A 9,735-nucleotide genomic window follows, 5' to 3' on the forward strand; every position below is an offset into this window, starting at 1 on the left:
TCAGGCAAGCAACCCATTGATCATTCCGATACAAACCCATGTTCTCGCTTCTGCTCTTGTTTACAGCATTAAGACAACGCGATTCAAACTGCTGTGTGCTACGGTAGTTGAACCCTTATCCTCTGCATGACCTGTCATTGCCACAGTAACTAGATGAAACCCACTAGCATGTGTAGGAGTTGATTGAGCCATGTATGTGATTCCTACCTTGCTATGCCTACTATGCTTAGAGTTGTGTCAGGTCTGGTTCATCTGGGTGATGGGCTAGAGTGATATGATATGTCAGTAATGTGAGGAATGTGTTGAACATGTTTTGGTAAAGGTATCGATGAGAGGCAATGTAGGAGTACATGGTGGGTTGTTTCATTGAGACCGTCCATAAGAACTGAGATCTGTATGCGTGATTTAAGATTCAGCTACTACCACACATTGGGCCCTGAAATATGACCCCGCTCGACTTACTGACCCCTCTCGCCCTCTGTCCAGGAGTTGCAACTAGTTTCTGGTGTTTGTAGGACATGTGTTGGCGGCCGTGCGTAGCGCTGACCCTAGGGGTGGGCTATGATGCGGTAGGTACACTGTGGCCGGGTATGCCGGGCGCCCGTTTGGTGTCTCGGGACCCTGTACACATCGTTTGGGGCCGTTGAGGACACCCCAGCCGGATTTCCTTGCGGATGGAACCCGAATAGGTGATAAACCTGGACTAGAGACTTGTGAGGTTAGTCAGGTCGTGGTCTACACCCACGTCGGTTTTCGCTTGAAGTCTGCCGAGCACATGTCGTGTGCAGACGCTAAGTGGTGGAAACATGTGTGACGAAGTACACCCCTGCAGGGTATAAAACTATTCGAATAGCCGCGTCCGTGGTAAAGGACTACTTGGTTGCCTATACAGTTCATAGACAAGTTAATGGATACTACTAAAAGACTCAAGATAAGTGTGAGTACCGAGGATGGCCCTCTCGTAGGATGACGAGGGAGGATCCACGGTGGAGTATTGTGTTGGTGAGTAGTGGACTCGTGTGCGAAAACTATTTTACTAGTGAAGTTCCGTAGGATAGCTTAGCCAAGAGTCAAAGCTGGCTTGCTGCAATAACCCCACCACCTTCTTGAGAATGAGCATGTATATTAGGTTCTGTTGTAAGACTTGCTGAGTACCTTTGTACTCATGTTTGCTTAATTACTGTTTTCAGAAGACAAGACCGCTCCCTCCGATGGGTTCTACGTAGACCTTGACGTCGACGAGTGACTAGCCACCCAGGTGGTGATCCTGGCCATGGAGGGCCCTATGTAGTTAGACAGGCTTCGAGAATCCTTCTTTCTTTCTAGAGTCTGTACTCAGACTAGTTGCTTCCGCATGTGCTTGTATGATTGTATGACTTGAGTGTCGGGTCATGTGACCCCTATCTGTATGAACATGTTATGTATGGCTCCCTGGAGCCTTTAAATAAAGTACTTGAGTTGTAGAGTTTTGTTCTGATGCCATGTTGTATGTACTCATATCGGGCATATTGTGTGTATGATTTAAATGCTTGGTATGAGTGGGATCCGACAATCTAGTTGTTTATCCTTGGCAGCCTTTCTTATGGGGAAATGTAGTCTAGTGTTCCTCGAGCCATAGTAGTCCGCTACAGCCCGGTTCACCGGAGTCCTGCTAGCCCAGCACTACTGTTCAGGACACTTGACTGGCCGGCATGTGTTTCACTTCGTTCCTATGTCTGTCCCTTCGGGGAAATGTCACGCGGTGATATCCGGAGTCCTTCCTAGCCTGCTACAGCCCGGGTTCCCCTTAGTCCTGTTAGCCCAGTGCTACAGCCCGAAATCACTCGCTGATGACCGACATGCTCGATGTGATTCATGTATGCCTGTCTCCATAGGTCTATGCCGCTTTGGGTTCACGACTAGCCATGTCGGCCCGGGTTCTCTGTCATATGGATGCTAGCGACACTATCATATACGTGAGCCAAAAGGCGCAAACGGTCCCGGGCCATGGTAAGGCGACACCCGTGGGATACCGTGCGTGAGGCCGCAAAGTGATATGAGGTGTTACCGGCTAGATCGATGTGACTGGGGATCGGGGTCCTGACACATGGACGGCGCAACTGGCTCCGAATTGAGGGTCGGAGCGGCTGCCGGTGCGATCTCCTGAACACTGTCTGATGGTAGAGCTAAATCGTACTCATCGTGACTGCGTGACGCACAAGGCAAAGGCTCGAATCCGTCGAAGATCAAGTCTCCGCGGATATCGGCCGTGTAGTTTAAGCTTCCAAACCTGACCTGGTGGCCAGGGGCATAACTTTCGATCTGCTCCAGATGGCCAAGCGAGTTGGCCCGCAGTGCGGAGCCGCCGAACACAAAGATCTGTCTGGGGAGAAAAGTCTCACCCTAGACTGCATCGCTATCGATGATAGAAGGAGCCATCAAGCCTAACGGCGACGACCCAGAGGAACTCTCAATGAAATCACCAATGTCGGTGTCAAAACCGGCGGATCTCGGGTAGGGGGTCCCGAACTGTGCGTCTAAGGCGGATGGTAACAGGAGGCAGGGAACACGATGTTTTACCCAGGTTCGAGCCCTCTTGATGGAGGTAAAACCCTACGTCCTACTTGATTAATATTGATGATATGGGTAGTACAAGAGTAGATCTACCACGAGATCAGAGAGGCTAAACCCTAAAAGCTATCCTATGGTATGATTGTATGTTATTGTGTCCTATGGACTAAAACCCTCCGGTTTATATAGACACGGAAGAGGGTTAGGTTACACAAGGTCGGTTACAAAGGCGGAGATATCCATATCCGTACTGCCTAGCTTGCCTTCCACGCCAAGTAGAGTCCCATCCGGACACGAGACGAAGTCTTCAATCTTGTATCTTCATAGTCCAACAGTCCAGCCAAAGGATATAGTCCGGCTGTCCGGAGACCCCCTAATCCAGGACTCCCTCAATACTCTCCTCTACTCATTTTTGACTCTTCTCCATTTTCTACTCTATAGATGGCAGACCCAAGGAACAAGTTTTCTCAACCGGATGATGACACCCCTTTCGGACGACATTTAAAGGAAGTCACTAGGTACCTGAGCATCGGAATACCAAGCTTCACCGGGACCTACACCGCCACTCTACCTGAAGAACAGTGTTGGACAATTCGAGTACATGTTCCAGGAAGGACATTCACACCAGTTACTGAGCCCATAGAGTTTTCCTTTGATGCACCAATATGGAGTCTAGGAAAGAGCATGGCCGCCCACATCGCCATTGGACGCATAGGTTTAATAGAGTTGTTGCCAGGCACCGGACCTATATCAAAGAGACTGTATCGGATGCCCGCAAATTATCTGGAGGAAATTAAGAAGCAGATTAAGGAGTTATTGGAGAAAGGTTACATTCGACCAAGTTCATCACCGTGGGGAGCCCGAGTGCTCTTAGTTGAGAAGAAGGATGGATCTTTGAGAATGGTTGTTGATTATCAGGCATTGAATGAAGTGGCGATCAAGAACAAGTACCCACTACCGATGATCAATGATTTGTTTGACCAGCTGTAGGGAGCTAAAGTATTCTCCAAGATCGATCTTCGATCAAGATACCACCAGTTGAAGATCCGAGAACAGGATATACCTAAGACAGCCTTTACCACAAGGTATGGGCTATATGAGTACACGGTCATGTCTTTTGGATTGACTAACGCCCCGGCTTATTTTATGAGTATGATGAATAAGGTGTTCATGGAGTTCTTGGATAAGTTTGTTGTAGTGTTCATTGATGACATATTGGTGTACTCGAAGAATGAAGAGGAACACAAAGAACATTTGCGCTTAGTTCTCGAGAAGCTCAGAGAACACCAGCTATATGCCAAGTTCAGCAAGTGTGAATTTTGGTTGAAGGAAGTTGGATTTCTTGGACATGTTATATCAGGAGAAGGTATAGCAGTAGACCCTACCAAGGTTCAGTCTATCACTGAGTGGTTGGCACCCACCTCAGTTGAGGAGATCCACAGTTTTCTAGGACCCGTAGGATACTACAGGAGGTTCATTGAGAATTTTTCCAAGATTGCGAACCCATGACAGAATTGTTGAAGAAGGACACCAAGTTCAAATGGATGGAGGAATGTGAGGCCAGTTTTCAGGAGTTGAAGAAACGTTTGGTTACAGCCTCAGTGTTGATCCTTCCGGATATACGCAAGGATTTCCAAGTTTATTGCGATGCTTCTCGCTTGGTACTTGGAGGTGTACTTATGCAAGACGGAAGAGTTGTTTCATATGCCTCACGTTAGCTTCGACCTCATGAGTTGAATTATGCCACGCATGATTTGGAGTTAGCAGCCGTAGTGCATGCACTCAAAACCTGGAGACATTTTCTTATTGGAAACCGTTGCGATGTATACACGGATCACAAGAGTTTGATGTATATTTTCACACAGAAGGAGTTGAATCTCAGGAAAAGGAGATGGTTGGAGCTCATAAAGGATTATGATATGAAGCTGCATTACCATCCAGGAAAAGCCAATGTTGTAGCAGACGCTTTGAGCCGCAAGAGTTATGCCAGTACCCTCGTAAGAGGAGGATTACCGCAGAAGTTAGTCGACGGTCTCAAGGAACTTCATTTGGAGATGTTCCAAGAGGATTTGTTGCAGCAATGGAGGTTCAGTCTACGTTATTGGGAAGGATTCGAGAAGCTCAGAAGGATGATAAGGAAATTGATGAGATAAAGGAAAAGATGAGCAAAGGAAAGGCCAAAGGTTTTCGTGAGGATGAACACGAAACTTTATGGTTTGAGGATCGTATTTATGTGGCCAATGATGCAGAGATCAGGAAGTTAATACTACAGGAGGCTCGTGACTTGCCATACTCGATTCACCCGGAAACACCAAGATGTATTTGGATTTGAAGGAACATTTCTGGTGGACCGGTATGAAGAAGGATATTGCCGAGTATGTAGCAGTATGTGATGTATGTCAGAGAGTTAAGGCAGAACATTAGAAGCCAGCAGGTTTACTTCAGCCTATGCTGATACCCGAATGGAAGTGGGACAAACTTGGCATGGACTTTATCACCGGATTACCCAGGACAAGATCAGGATATGACTCCATCTGGGTAGTAGTTGATCGCTTGACGGCTCACTTTATCCCTGTGAAAACCACTTATACGAGTGCGAAGTTTGCCAAGATATATATGACCAGGATCGTATGTCTGCATGGAGTTCCGAGGACCATCATATCAGATAGAGGAACACAGTTTACCTTGAAGTTTTGGAATCAGTTGCACCAGACTTTGGGTACCAGGCTAGAGTTCAATACAGCCTTTCATCCGCAGACAGATGGACAGACTGAAAGAGTCAATCATATTCTGGAGAACATGTTGAGAGCTTGTGCTCTAGATTATGGATCTAGTTGGGATGATAATTTTCCATACGCAGAGTTCTCATACAACAACAGTTACCAGGCTAGTTTGAAGATGGCCCCTTTCGAAGCTTTGTATGGAAGAAGGTGCATGACACCATTGATGTGGGATGAAGTTGGAGACCGTCGGCTATTCGGACCAGATTTAATCAAAGAGTCTGAAGAGAGGGTTAAGTTGATTCGCGATAGACTGAAGATAGCTCAGTCCAAGTAGAAAAGTTATGCTGATATGAAACGCAAGGAGGTAGTCTATGAAATTGGAGACAGGGTGTATCTTCGTGTGTCACCACTGCGAGGAGTTAAACAATTTGGAGTTAAAGGAAAGTTAGCCCCAAGATTTTTAGGACCATGCCGAGTTTTGGAACGTATGGGAGAAGTGGCCTACAAGTTGGAGTTACCCGAAGGACTGTCAGGAGTTCACGATGTATTTCACGTTTCCTAGTTGAAGAAGTGTCATGCAGAGATGGCCGAAATTCCTCTGAGAGATACAGTGCCCCTGGAAGCAATTCAATTGGAAAGTGACCTAACCTATGAGGAAAAACTTGTCAGGATTCTCGAGTTTGCCAAGCAAGTTACACATAGGTCATCTTAAGGAGGGTAGGTTTGTAACATCCCAATTTTTCAATTTGGATGTTATACATAGGTCATCATATGCATATCATATTTTTATTTGCATTTGGTTGTGATCCTAGAAATCTTAAGAAACTCAAGGACCCAAGGAGAGAGTTGGAGGTTTCACAAATTTTTCATAATTGAATTTAATTCAAATTTGAAGAAAGGATCAATTTGATTTTAATATTTTCTCTCCAATTATTTCCAATAACAAAAATAAAGGAGAGAAGATAAAATGACTTCTTCAACAAGAGAGAAATATTGCATAAGAAATTTTAAAATCAAATTATTATTTTATTTGTTATTTTATTTGAATTAGAGAAAAACTTGCATTTTTGAAAAATTGCTTTTAGTCCAGAAAAATGTTCATCTTGTCCTAAATATTAGGTTGGGACGGTGAAAATTGTTTTTGGGATTTTTAGAATTTTTTATAATTTTTTTAGGATTTTTCTTTCGGGACGAAATTGTATTTTAAAAAAATCCTGGGTCGGCCCAGCCGTCGCCGCCGCCTCCCCGCGCGGACTCCCGCCCGCTGCCGCTGGCAAAGTCTGAGCCGGACTCTGCGACCGCCGCCGCCTTGCCCGACCCCGTCTCCAAGTCACCGCCGCCCTTCTCTTTCTTAAATAGCCGCCCCGCCACCCTCTCCTCCTCACCTCGAGCCGCCGCCGCCAAGCCGCCGCAGTAGCCGCCGCCGCCGCTCGCGCCACCACCACCCGCCTCCGTCCCGGATCCGGACTCGCCGGAGTCCGCTCGCGCCACGCCGCCGCGCCCGACCCCCTCCCCAAGTCGGCCGCCACCCTCCCCCCTCTTAAATAGCCGTCGACGCCGCCCCGCACTGCCACCCCACCTCATCGCCGCCTGTCGCCGGACTCGCCGGAGCCGCCGCTGCCTCTCACCGATTTTCGTCGGTTTACTAGGTAAAAACCTAGATCGGTTTTTTAGGGTTTCGTTGGTTTATTTTTGGTTTTTTGTTTTTATTTTCGGTTCGACCTAATTAGCGAACGTTCACCCAATCTTCTTTATTAAAGAACGAATTCGTTCGTTAGCCTCTGTTAGCAACGTTCCTCCGATAGATTTTTTCTTTTATTTTTAATTTTTCTGCCAGGGACCTATCCACGAATACTTTTATCACAGATTAGTCCCTGAACTTCAAACCCTCGTTACTTTTGTAAAACCAACGCCAAAATCTTCGTCTTGTTCCCCTCTTTCCAGATAATCAACTTTAACATGGTTTTGAAAATTTAAAATTTGGTTTCAAGTAGATTTGTGTTCGAACTTTTTTTGATCGTAGTTTGAGTTTCATGACACCGATTTGATTGACTCTTTTTGCAAATCGAAGCTCTTCACTTGAACTTTTAGTTTGGATCTTTTCTTTTGGGTTTTACCCTTGCATCTTATGCTTGAGTGCTTATGTATGCTATTATTTGTTCACGATAGAGTTTCCGGAGTGCGAGGCTTGCTACTACGAATCTCTAGGGTTTTCTGACCGTTGGCAAGGCAAGTAACACTTTGATCATATCCCTTTAATACCCAATTTTTATGCATTAGTTTCAACCCTAAAACATTGCATGAGTAGGATCTATTAACATGTGGGTTTTGGGAAGTAGTTGAAGAGGTAGAACCTATTGCCCTTTTTTATTCAAACCCTTGGGTGTTACTACGTTATGCTCGTAGACGTGGTTTGGTTTGAGTGATCCATGACATATGTGAGAGTTATTATTAATTAATGGTTAAACTTGAGGTGGCTACTTTAATACACATATAGATTGATTGGTTAGGGCACCCTGGAGCACCTAGTGGTTGTCCGGGCACCTGGAGCAATCCAGTGTTGTCCTAGGATATCCCGGAGTACCCGTGTGATCATCTTATGGTTTGCCACACAGGCAGGATCATAAGATTATTCATGCTAGAAACTTCCGTGTGCAGCCACATGCCATTATGGGCTCTGGCATAGTTGAGTATGTTGTGGGAAACCTTTCCATGATGGGCTAGAAGATGTAGGGGATTGTAGGTGTACCGACCTATCTATCGGTTAAGGGGGCCTCTTCGGAAAGACTGTGTCTCGGTCATCCGTTTCTCAAACACCATGTAGTGCGAGAAATACAACGGAGGAGATTGAGTCTTGTGGGGAAAAGTGCGCAAACCTCTGCAGAGTGTACAAACTAATCATGGTTAGCCGTGTCCCCGGTTAAGGACATCTTGAGTATCTAGTACTTGAATTATTGATTCGATCTCATCACTTTACTTAATTAATTTGTTGGGTTATAATTATTATTTTGGTATTGAGTTGGAGGAACCTTCTCAATAATTTTCAACAAACTTTGTAGTTAAATAAAATTTATTCCTTTGTTGTAGGAAAAAATTAGCTTTATGCAAATGATAACCATAGAGCCTCCACCAACCATATATGCATGTAGTGATAGTTGTTATCTGTTCATTGCTCTATAGTGTTATCTTGCCAGCATATTCCATGTGCTGACCTACACAGGTTGCAACGCATTATGTTGCAGAGTTTTCAAACGAAGAGTATGGTGCACTAGGTCGTTGTCATGCACTCAGTTTTGTCGTGGAGTTGGATGGACTCTACTACCTTCGAAGCTTCCGCTGTTATCTTATTTAGATGGCCTTCAGCCATATTATTGTAATAAGTTCTCTTTTGAGAAATTCGATGTAATAAGTGTGTGAATGAACTCTGTTATAAATCCTCGAGTACTGTGTGTGTCAGCAATATCGATCCAGGGATGGCACTTAAACACAGAGACTTGACCTTCTGAGGTCGGGTCGCTACAAGATGGTATCAGTGCACACACTGACTGCAGGACGTGACCACTAGGACAAAGCCATAGGATACTTGTCGGTGTCAAAACCGGCGGATCTCGGGTAGGGTGTCCCGAACTGTGCGTCTAAGGCGGATGGTAACAGGAGGCAGGGAACATGATGTTTTACCCAGGTGTAGGATCGAAAGTATGTCTAGAGGGGGGTGATTAGACTACTTGACCAAATAAAAACTTAACCTTTTCCCAATTTTAGTTCTTGGCAGATTTTAGCTATTTTAGGACAAGTCAAGCAATCATCACACAATTCAAGCAAGCATGCAAAGAGTATATTGGCAGCGGAAAGTAAGGCATGAAACTTGCAAGAATGTAAAGGGAAGGGTTTGGAGAATTCAAACGCTATTGGAGACACGGATGTTTTTCCTGTGGTTCGGATAGGTGGTGCTATCCTACATCCACGTTGATGGAGACTTCAACCCACGAAGGGTAACGGTTGCGCGAGTCCACACAGGGCTCCACCCAAGGGTAACGGTTGCGCGAGTCCACACAGGGCTCCACCCACGAAGGGTCCACGAAGAAGCAACCACCCACAAAGGGTCCACGAAGAAGCAACCTTGTCTATCCCACCATGGCCATCGCCCACACAGGACTTGCCTCACTAGCGGTAGATCTTCACGAAGTAGGCGATCTCCTTGCCCTTACAAACTCCTTGGTTCAACTCCACAATCTTGTCGGAGGCTACCTAGCCAATCTAGGAGACACCACTCTCCAAGAAGTAACAAATGGTGTGTAGGTAATGAACTCCTTGCTCTTGTGCTTCAAATGATAGTCTCCCCAACACTCAACTCTCTCTCATAGGATTTGGATTTGGTGGAAAGAAGATTTGAGTGGAAAGCAACTTGGGAAGGCTAGAGATCAAGATTCATATGGTAGGAATGGAATATCTTGGTCTCAAC

This window comes from Triticum urartu, chromosome 6 (genome assembly GCF_003073215.2).
Source record: "Triticum urartu cultivar G1812 chromosome 6, Tu2.1, whole genome shotgun sequence".
Classification (NCBI taxonomy): Eukaryota; Viridiplantae; Streptophyta; class Magnoliopsida; order Poales; family Poaceae; genus Triticum; species Triticum urartu.